The sequence below is a fragment of the Temnothorax nylanderi genome, unplaced genomic scaffold (genome assembly GCF_030848795.1).
Source record: "Temnothorax nylanderi isolate EJ_2023f unplaced genomic scaffold, tnyl_v1.0 TNYL_tig0084_pilon, whole genome shotgun sequence".
Classification (NCBI taxonomy): Eukaryota; Metazoa; Arthropoda; class Insecta; order Hymenoptera; family Formicidae; genus Temnothorax; species Temnothorax nylanderi.
Window position 1 is genome coordinate 733,191 of NW_027249146.1, and position 12,629 is coordinate 745,819.

Sequence of the window (12,629 nt, forward strand, 5' to 3'; positions counted from 1 at the left end):
GATATTCAAATTCAATTTAATATTTAAATATCAAAATTATTTTATATAAAAGCAATTTGAATAATAATATGATTGAGATAATGTATTATTAATGTGCGTATAATATATTAATATTTAATTTATCTTAACAGTTTTCCTACCTTATCATGATATATTCCGAGAAGTATTGATAATAAAACTGTAAAAATGTTCAATAAAACATAAATAATATAATCGGCGGATTCCTCAGGTATATAAGATATTCCTTTATCTATCACGAGAAAACAGTAAACCGACCACAGTAGCGGAATGTAAAGGAGACTGAACCAAAGTTTTGGATGTCCCGCGGAAAACTCGATAATCCTCAAACCGCACATCGAACTGATTAACAGAAGTGGCGATAAAACAGATCTAATGCTTTTCGCCATGGCAGATTTCGAACTATACTCTTCTTGCTGATCGCCAATAGACTACAATAGCAGATCTCCGTAATTGTAATTGCTGCACTTACGCATATTGGAATAATCGATCCACTAAATTTTACATTGCAAGCAAACAGGGCAACTGTTAAGTTCCTTATCTATTTTCACGTAAAACACAATAAGCTTACGAAGCAAAATAAATAATTTGTAACAAAAATCGATTTTGTTAATATACTTACTTATTTTTCTTTTCTTTTATTGATTTTACAGTGATGTTATACACGTATAAAATACACGTTTAAAATATTATTAAATAACAAATGATGCATTATAGTGTTCCGATAACTAATGTTAAATGATAGTGTAATATAAAAAATGTTTATAATATTCTGCTTTATTTTTGCTTAAATGTATGCTTTTACAATTACATATAATACTTTTCTTATAATATTATTATTATTGAAATTACTGCGATTTTCACAGCTAATTCTATCAATCTATATATATCTATGTAAAATTATCTTTATAAGGAAAATGATTATTACGAATAAATATAAGAGAGACTTATAAAATAATATAAAAAAGATAAGTTTTATATGTTAAACTTTCTGTAAAAAATAAATCTCAGGAACAGTATATGACTGCCATATATGTATATTTAGAAAATATTTATCAAAGTTTATGAATTACGTGCTAAATATTACTGTTAGATATTTGAATGTTATTTATACATTATTTAAATGTTTAATACATTAATTATTATTTAAATGTTTACTGTTGTAAACGTTTGTGTATATATTACTAATACGGTTAAAACAGAAGCGAAGAACTGAAAAAGATAATGAATTTATTTTTTAGAGATATTTGTAAATTTATTTTTTAGATATTTTTTAATAGCAAGTACTTATAATAATTAAGTTGCAACTTACCCCATAAAGGAATTTAAAACCAAACTGGAAAAGTCCAAGCCCGTAGAACTTAAGTGGCGATTGAGTTATTTGCAGTAAAAACTGTAAATTCTATATTAATACAATGAATTACTTAATTGTCACATAGTTTTGTCACATATAGTTTTTTTATTTTTATTTTAATCTAAATCTATGTTTTAATAACATTAAGCCAATTTGAAAACTTACGTTTTCACGAATTTCAATATCGCAAGTAGAATATGAAAATTTATTTATAAAATCTCTTGTTGCACTTGCCTAAAATTTGGAATTTGCTAAATAAAAATATAGTTCACAATTTATTAATATTAGAACTTAATATTACTTAATTGTAATAATCAAACTATTAAAATTAAATTTTAAATAAATATATTTAAAAATTTTTTGTATGTAGCATTAATACCTTGGTGCTGACCCTCTCACATACATAATTAATGAGAAAGAGTCTGAAAATATATATAAGAAGCCAGAACAGAAGTATGAAGACGTAAAGCATCGAGTTATTTACATAATTTTTATTGTACGTTATGCGGAAAAATTCTTTGGAAGCCGTTGCTATGTAAGTGAAATAACATCCCATTTCGAGAGTCATTTGTGTCCCAAATATTGAGTCCATTTTGCGGGATATTTTACATAACTCCGAATGAAGATGCCTATTAAACATGACAGTGATCTTGCTGCACGATGTAACTATTATAACTGATGATTAATTAAACTTACATAAATACACTTACATTACAATCCATATTTTGTTACATTTGTTTCCCGAAGCTTTTGGAAATCTGGATTTATATGAACGTAACATGGAATGTTTCCAAGTTAGGTTTACTCTACGTTTATTATCTTCTGACAATTTCTTAAGGTATTCGTTAATTTGATCGAACTTTAATCCCGTGTATCTAAATAAAAATATGAATAATATCAAATGTGAATAAAAAAATTAACAAATTTATTTGTTTAAATAAAAACATGGACTAACCCAAGAATAATCGTAATTATTAGATTGCCAATAAAGTTAATATAAACACAATAATTGCGCATAACGGGAATAAATATAGCTGGTAAAATATCCATACGGCTTCTTAAAAGATAATACTCCAAATAAGTTAGCAATATAATTATCACAAACCATCCTAAAGTAAGCCATACTATTTTCATCTTAAACTTGTGATAATTTGTTGTTGTTCCAAGTTTTTCTAATGTGTCGTCCACAATAGTGAGTTTCTTTATACAACTTCTAAATATCTGACGTAAAGAAATAAAGTGTAGATAGATAATTTGTATATCCACAACGATTTTAATAAGATATTAATTTTATTTTTAAAGAGATATAATAAAATATGAATATTATTGTTATAAATTGCTTTTCTAAAGAAATAATTCTGTCAAAAATGTGCAGCAAAAAATTAAAATGTTATATCTTATGACTTATTATTATGCAAAACACTTTACATAAGTATAACAGTTTCTTTTTTATTAGATGAACATTAATATAACAAACTGCAAGTTGTGTGAGTTTTATTTTACAATCATTTATTTTAAATACTTAGACAAATGATTTCCATCCTATGTTTCTTACCTTATCATAATATACTCCAATGATAATTGATATTAACGTTGTAAAAGTATGTAGTCCAATGCAAACGTGATATTCAATCGTATAAGAGACTGTATAAGATATTGTATGTATCAGAATAAGATTGTAAACCGCCCAGAACAGCAATATGTACACAAAACCGAACCATTGTCTTAGATCTTCTATAGGAAACTTGATTATTCTTAAGCCGCATACATAACTGATAATCAGTAACAACGACAAAACTTCCCAAATATCTTTCGTCATAGCATATGCCTTCGCAATTACGAACTGCACTTTCTTTGCCGACAACTTCGTTAAATGATAACGATAGCGGATCTTTATAAGTACAATTACTACTTATGTATGATGAAATAATCGATTTTATGCTAAATTTTACATACCACGAGCTATCCTCAAAATAGAATTAGATGGATTCGTCGTGTTTTCACGAACAAATACATTCGTAATACCGATGTTGTTCCTGGTATTTTTCTTTGTTCTTTTTTTACTCTTACTATTGTACAGCGCTATTATGTGGGTAAAAAAATTATGAAAAAGCCAATGTAATTTTGAAATATGTAATAATGTCTATTTAAATAATTGACAATGTAGTAATAAAATTGATGTCAATAATAATGTAATAATAAAACAATATATAAACGTAAATAATCTTTACAACATGTAGCGCTTTAAGGTAATAGAAACATATCTTTTGATAAATTATACAAAAATGTTTTACGTTATGTGTAAAAAATAATTGTAAGAAAAACAGGAGGGAGATACTTGGTATAGAAATAGAACGTAAAGTATAAAGTATTAATTTCGTTTATAACATAATTTTTTAGAAAATGATAAATTAGTTTACATAACAACCAAATATATAACAACTAATGCATATTTAGAAAACATTTTATTAGATACTTTACTTATCAACATCTTTATTTTTCAATATTTTAAGTAATTAAAAGTTATTTATACATTATGTTAATCATGACTTTCTCAAACGCTTACTTATCCATATGCATCTGTGTTAATATAACTAAAATCGTCACAGTGTACTTGGAGAACTAAAAAAAAGTAATCTTATTTTTCACATCTTTATTATAAATACGTGTTTAGTGAATAAACATATGAAAACTACAACGTACATCATGAAAGACTTTATAGCCAAATCGGAAAAGTCCAATCCCACAGAATTTGAGTGGCATTTGAGCTATTTGCAATAGAAACTGTGAAATCTATATTAACATAATAGGTTAATATACACACATTTTTGTTTATCTGTTTTTACTTAAACTTAAATTCGTGTGTTTTATTTTAGCAATATTTAACAAACTTATTTTAAGATTAACTTACGTTTTCATGATTAATATCACGATTGGAATAAGATATTTTATTTATTAAATCTCCTGTTATATTTGCCTAAAATTTGTGCAAAATTAAGATTGTTTTTAATTTAGTCATATAAAGTTATATTAATAATTGTTAAAAATTATTCTAAAATAATTTTGAGTTTGAATATAGAATAATACCTTAGTACTGATTCTCTCGCATACATAATTAATGTACAGAAGTTTAAAGATGAAGTAGAAACACCAAATTAGATTGGAAACAATGGACAGTGTTTTGTTATTGCCTTTTACATAATCGTTGATAAATATTACGTTCATAATTTCAGATAACATCTGTGTTAACCAAAAAGTGTAACATACTATGGATATAGTTATCTCTACTCCGAATATCGAGTTTATTTCTCGAGATATTTTATATAACTCCAAATAAAGATGCCTGAGTAAATGCAATATTTTAAATTAATTATGTGCAATTATTATTATTTTTAGAATTTACATTGATTTTTTACATTAAAACGTAAATCAGCCAGTCATTGTTTGCAACTTTTGGAAATCTGCGTTGATGCGAATGTGACACAGGATCTTCCCAAATTGCCGTTATTCTATGTTTATTTCTTGTCAAATTCCAAAGAAATTTATTAATTTGATCAAACTTTAATTTTATACATCTGAAATAGAGAAAAGATTAGTGGATAACGTTTCGTACCATTAGCATATATATGTATATGCAAAAATATATTGTATTTAAATCTTTAAAAGATTTTAAAGGAGTATAATTTCTTTTACACGTATTACTAATATAGTTTCATTAATTTAGGGGAGACCGGTGCTCCTTGGCACAGTTTTCACAATTTCGGCATTTGAGTTTTTAAACAACCAATTATCATGATTAAACAGTACTAATATGATAGAGAGAACCTTTCTTTACATTTTCATGCCAGGAACGTTCCTGTATACTGTATAGTTTCTATAAATACATAAACGGAACGCATTGTCAACTTACCGCTTGTGCCAATGAGCCCCGGTCTCCCCTATACATATAATTCTACTAAAATAACTTCTTTATATAAAAGATATACCAACCCAAGAATACTCGTAAAAATCAGACTTCTAATACAATTAACATGAGTACAATAATTTATTATACAGACGATATAGATAGCTGTTGTAACGTCATAATTGAATTCATTTTGCAACCATCGAGTCTCTATATAAGTTAATAATGTGACTATTATGATCAAACTCAAGACGAACCATATCGTCTTCATATACAGCTTGTAGTAATCTGTTGCTGTTCCAAGTTTTTCCAATGTATCGTCCACAATTGTAAGCTTCTTTAAGCAGTCCCTAAATTTCTGATGTAAGACGTGCATTATCACGCAATGCGTGATAATGCACAAAGAAATAATGTTTATCTGAAAACTTGTCTATCCTATGTCTAATAACGTAATTATCTTAACTTTAAAGAGATATAATTGAATATAAATGGCATTCTTATAATATATTTCTTTTTTGCATGAAACAATAATTTGTTAAATATATTGAAAAAAGAAATTTAACAATAACTTATATTGTATCAACATGCAAAGCATTATATTCTTATGACAAGTTTCTTCATTATAAAAATAAGATAAAATAAGGAATAATAAATTATAATATAAAATATAATATCAAATATAGAAGTTATGAATTAAAAATTTTATTACTATATAAAATTTAATTCTATGTTGATACAGATATTGAAGTTGTATTATTTCGAAATGTAACTGAAATTATTTATTACTGAGTGAGCGAGCAATAACGAGATTTTCTTACCTTATTATAATACACTCCAATCGCAATTGTCAATAACATTGTGAAAATCTCCACATGAAAACAAATACGATATGTAAGAGGATAAACATCAATGCTAACATAAGGCATTACTGTATAGCTGAAGAGGAAATAATAAACCGACCAGAAGAGCAGCACGTACAAGAGATTGAAATATCTTCGGTGATATGTTGAAAATTCAACAATTCTCAAACCAGACACGTAACTGATCGTCAAAAGTAGCAATAAAGCTGACTGAATGTTCTTCATTGGGTATATGATAATCACTGTTGTGATTTCGAATTATACTCCTCTTACTAACCAAATGGTTGTATCAGTTGTACTGAATAGTAAGAATAGTAGGTCGTTGAGGCATTATAGATAATGAAATAATCAATTTATTCTAGTTTATATCGCAGTCTAGATCGCGGAAAAAAATTGATGATGGATATGTCGCTCCTTTTTACCCAGAGCAAATATATACATATAAGATGCAGATATTAATGTTGTTTATGACATTTCTGTTTTTTATTATTTGATCGAGGAGTCATTATAGCTATCTAATTATAGCTATAACAACAGATCAACATTATATTATCAAATTATATAATGTTGATCTGAATCAATATCCAATAATATTAATTGAAAATGTAATATTAAAATATGCGGATATTAATGTTGTTTATGACATTTCTGTTTTTTATTGTTTGATCGAGGAGTTATAACTATCTAAAAATAATATTAAATATATAATGTTGATTTGAATCAATATCTAATAATATTAATTGAAAGTGTAATATTAAAATGTGAGATATGAAAATAAGATATAAGAAATATTTATTCTTTCCTTGAGAATTGTATGAAAATCATGTCATATATAATATGTTTTATAAATTATACATTATATGCAGATTATTATTTAAATTATTTTTGTAAATTTTATTATATATCTTATAAATGCTTACTTTTTTGTGTACGCTTGTATTAATATGATCGAAACAGTTGCAATAGACACGATAAACTAAAAATAAAGACAGTGTATAAGTTTTTATTTTAAATATTTATCACGAAAGCAACTATTTGTCGTATTTATGTAATTATATGATAAGTGTAACGTACCCTGTAAAGAAATTTGAAGCCGAACTGAAAAAATCCGAATCCGCAGAATCTAAGTGGTGCATAAACTATATGCAATGAAAACTGAGAAATCTATATTAATACAATAGATCACTTTTAATGCAATCTTATTGGTTATTTGTATGGAAATAAATGTTAATTAGATAATATTTATTTTAATAACGTTTAGCAAATTTATTTTAAAACTTACGATTTCATGAATTTTAACATTGCATTGCAAGTGAAATAAGATAATCTATTTAATAAATCTCCTGTTGCACTTGCCTAAAATTGGAATATGTTGAAAATTGAAATTGTTTTTAATTTAATAATAAAATATATTCAATAGTCAAGTTGTATCTTTTAAAGAAAATAGAAGTTTTTCAAAATTAAATAAATATCAATACCTTGGCGCTGACTGTTTCGCACACGTAATTAATGAGCAGAAATTTCAAAACGTTATGAGACAACCAGACGAAATGCAGGACAACACAAATATATCTATTAGTTTTTATATAATTGTTGATAAGCATTGCGGAAAAAATTATGCGTAAGTCAATCACTATCCAATCAAAAATAGCATGCCATTTTAAAAGACATTTGTGTTCCAAGTAGTGTGTCTATCTCGCGAGATATTTTGTTTAACTCCAAATGAAGATGTCTGTTTGTACACAATATTAAATGTTACTAACAATAAGTTAAATTTCTGCATTTAATTGCTGGAATTTACGTACACTTTAAGTCTTACATAACAGTCCATATTATGCATTGACTGTTTAGAGTTTTCGAAAGTCTGTGTCGATGCGAGTGTATCATGAGATTTTCCGAAGCCAATTTTATTCCATATCTGTCATCTCCCATTAAATCCTGAAGGTGTTTATTGATTTGATCAAACTTTAATCCTATATATCTATAAGTATAAAAAGGAAGTTGTTAAATAATGATGTCGTTATTAGCAAGTAAATGTATTAAGAGGTAATATATGTATATCTAAAAACATTTTTAGAAATATTTTAAAAAGATTTTGAGTTTTTCTGCAGGATAATTTAGCTTTTTTAATTTAATTGCATATAATTGCTATAAAGTAATGTAAAAATATCGTATATATAAAAAGATGTACCAACGTAAGAATACTTGCAGTAGTCAAGTCACTAATAACGTTAATATGAAAGGAGTAGTTTCGTATAAAGAGGAGAAGCATGGCTGTTACAATATCACACTTAAATTCATGTTCTACGAATAATGCTGTCCCACAATTTATTAACATGACTATCACGAACCATTCCAAGACGAGCCATATTGTTTTCTTACGTAGCTTATCGTAATTTGTCATTGTTCCGAGTTTAAGCAACGTGTCATCTATGATATCAAGCTTCTTTAGACAGTTTTGAAATTTCTGTTACAAAAATGTAATGAGATAAGTAATTATTATTTGATCAAAAATTTGACAATTTTATATAGCTTATGTGTCTAATATCGTATATATCTTATTCTTCAAAGACATATAAAAATTTTTATTGTATTATTTTATACATTATTTTATACGGTACAAATTAATTAATTTAAGTAAGAAAAGTGTATTTATCTGTGTATATTACGTCAATATGTAGAAATTTCATGATTTTGTGGCAATTTTTATTACTAAACAGATATATAAAGTAATGAATTATATAATTGAAAAACTTTACAGCTACTTCAGATATTGTAGTAGTCAGATATTATTTGAAAATGTTTATTATTAATAACTACATATTACTATTTTCTCACCTTATCATGGTATACACTAAACGATTGACAGTAATGTTATAAACAATTTTAGCGCATAGAAAATTTGGTACTCGATGGAATGATATTTATTAAAAGAAGATATGGTAATTATGTAGTAATACGGACCACCTTCCGATGACTTTGACCTTGACATATGTTGTCAAGGTCACCCTCCTGAGTGACCTTCGGAAGGTTTTAGCCGTCGCTCGTTATTCGTTAAAAAGTTATTAACAAAAAAAGTTTCGAAAATATAGCAGCTATTTTGAGTATTGGAAAGCATAAATGACTAATGAAAAAGTCGAAATAGTTCACGCATACACTTTCCACGCGAAACGAGTTGTCACATGGGTTGGCGTGCAATGCTTTACGAGCTCGTTTAAGTAGAGGTGATATTAAACAAGATAAGTTAGTCGATCATCTGTGTGAATATTTGTGGCGATATACAATAAACGAGCTCGTAAAGCACGCCACGAACCCATGTGACCACAGAAGGGCGGAACCTACTGCCTCCACGAATATACTTAAAAAAAGACTATTTTTTGTGTCTAAAAAGTTTTAAATATTGAGAGACATAAACGACCAATATTACATCTTTTTTTTAAAGCAGAGAATACCTCGTTTCGCGTGAAAGTCGCTACTTTACCAAAACACAACATTTAAAGCAGTGAATAAAGTATTCTCTACTTCAGAAGAAAATTTACTTGTTTTGGTAAAGCAGCGACTTTCTCCCGAAATAAAGTATTCTCTGCTTTAACAAAAAGACTTCAATTTATCAACAATTTACTGCTTTAAATGTTGTGTTTTGGTAAAGCAGCAACTTTCACGCGAAACGAGATATTCTCTACTTAAAAAAAAAGACGTAATATTAGTCATTTATGCCTCTCAATACTTAAAATAACTGCTATATTTTTGAAACTTTTTTTGTTAATAACTTTTTAACGAATAATGAGCGACGGCTAAAACCTTCCGAAGGTTACTCAGGAGGGTGACCTTGACAACATATGTCAAGGTCAAGGTCATCGGAGGGTGGTCCGTATTACTATATAATTACAGAAGATATTAATGCAGACGTCAAGAGAAAATAATAAATCAACTAATAGTATATATAATAGTATATATAACTAATAGTATATATAAAAGACTAAACCATAGTTTTAAATGTCTTCTAGATAAACTAGCAATTCTTAAACCAAACACATAACTGATTATCAGAAATGGCGTCAAAATCATTCGAATACGGTTGGTCATTGTACATACCGATGCTATTTCAAACTGCATTTCTGTTGACTAGATAGTTGTATAAGTAGTACTACCATCGAATGGTATAGTAGATCTTTGTAATTTTTATTAAAGCACTTATGGATATTATGTATGTATGAATTTATTGTCTCTCCCCGTAGGGCTTACAAGGCGTTTTTTTTTATGAGGAACGTTCCCAAACTTCTTACAAATATATATTTCTCTCCCTCGCGTCCTGGCTATGTGCGACCTTACATCTTATTTCCCTTCCCTTCCCCTTTCGTCCGGCCCCTCTCTGGCCCTCTCCATCCGCTTCCTCCAATTCAGCACCCCTCTGACTCCCTCCTTCCTGGCGCGGCTCTTCCCTTTTGTCCGGCTCTCTCCCTCCTTGCGTTCGACGCCTTTCTTCCCTCTTACACTGCCCTTACTCTGCAAATACAGGTATTAATCCTACGCTTTTACCTCCTTCTCCTCGTCCTTTCCCTTTCCCTTAACGCTTCTCTCTCTATCTCCCTTTATCTCTCCCTACTATTCCACAATTCTCCTACTCTCTTCTCTTCCTATCATCTTTGTCCTCGTCCGAATCCATCAATAGATTCTCCTCCATTCTTTTCGTAATCTCGTCCTCCTCAGTCCTCTTCGAACTACTGCTTTCCTCCTCTCTCCTTTTTTTCTCCTTTCTTTCTTTTCTCTTTCTCTTACCCTCGTCTCCACCGATTTATCCTCGTCCATTTTCACCCTTAATCTGCTCCCTTCCTTTCTCCTTGCCTCCAATACCTTCCACTTATCCTCCTTATTCCCCATCTTTACTAATATCGTCACCCAGTCCCCTCTCTGTCCTATCACACTTACTTCTTTTATCTCCACCTTCACCTTTAATCCTTCCGCAAACAATTCCTTCACCTTCTCCCAATTTGATTCCTTTCCTACCCATCTCTCCCTTAGGTTCCTTATTATCACATTCTTCTTTCTCTTCTCGTTGTCGTTCCTTTCATACTCCTCTGCCTACCATTTCCTCTTACCAGCCTTACCCTTACTCTCTTCGCTATCATCCCTTTTCCTTTTGCCCCTGCTCTGTTCCATCCTATCCGCCTTTTTTTTTATCTCTCTACCTCCTTCTTCAGTTCTTCTATCTCCTCATCTTTTCTTTTACTGTCCTCCTTCAACTCCTTTATCATCCCCCATACTTTCCCTTCCACTATCTACACTTATGGATATTAATTACAATCATTTATTTTAAATACTCACAATCAGACACATGATTTCCATCCTATGTTTCTTACCTTATCATAATATACTCCAATGATAATTGATATTAACATTGTAAAAGTATGTAGTCCAATGCAAACGTGATATTCAATTGTATAAGTATAAGAGACTGTATAAGATGTTGTATATATCAGAATAAAATTGTAAACCGCCCAGAACAGCAATATGTACACAAAACCGAACCATTGTCTTAGATCTCATATAGGAAATTTGATTATTTTTAAACCGCATATATAACTGATAATCAGTAACAACGACAAAACTTCCCAAATATCTTTTGTCATAGCATATGCCTTCGCAATTACGAACTGCACTTTCTTTGCCAACAACTTCGTTAAATGATAACGATAGCGGATCTTTATAAGTACAATTATTACTTATGTATGATGAAATAATCGATTTTATGCTAAAGTTTACATACCACGAGCTATCCTCGAAATAGAATTAGATGGATTCGTCGTGTTTTCACGAACAAATACATTCGTAATACCGATGTTGTTCTTGGTATTTTTCTTTGTTCTTTTTTTACTTTTACTATTGTACAGTGCTATTATGTGGGTAAAAAAATTATGAAAAAGCACATGTAATTTTGAAATATGTAATAATGTCTATTTTAATAATTGACAATGTAGTAATAAAATTGATGTCAATAATAATGTATTAATGAAACAATATATAAACATAAATAATCTTTACAACATGTAGCGCTTTAAGGTAATAGAAATATATCTTTTGATAAATTATACAAAAATGTTTTACGTTATGTGTAAAGAATAATTATAAGAAAAACAGGAGGGAGAGATACTTGGTATAGAAATAGAACGTAAAGTACAAAATATTAATTTCGTTTATAACATAATTTTTTTAGAAAATGATAAATTAGTTTACAGCGTAAATATATAACTACCAATGCATGTTTAGAGAAAACATTTTATTAGATACTTTACTTATCAACGTCTTTATTTTTCAATATTTTAAGTTATTCATTTAAAAGTTATTCATACATTATGTTAATCATGACTTTTTCGAACGCTTACTTATCCATATGCATTTGTGTTAATATAACTAAAATGGTCACAGTGTACTTGGAGAACTAAAAAAAAGTAATGTTATTTTTTAATTTTTATTATAAATACGTGTTTAGTGA

The 12,629-nt window shown here is 28.5% G+C and overlaps 1 long non-coding RNA gene across 1 annotated transcript; it reads right to left on the reverse strand.

The window, feature by feature from the left end:
- Positions 1-1,338: 1,338 nt before the first annotated feature.
- On the reverse strand, positions 1,339-2,236 carry LOC139774655 (uncharacterized). The gene is made up of 4 exons (XR_011718632.1): positions 2,083-2,236; positions 1,752-2,001; positions 1,538-1,606; positions 1,339-1,420 (listed from the first exon to the last, which is right to left on the reverse strand). It is a non-coding gene; the product is annotated as an uncharacterized lncRNA (long non-coding RNA).
- Between the last annotated feature and the right edge of the window lie 10,393 nt (positions 2,237-12,629).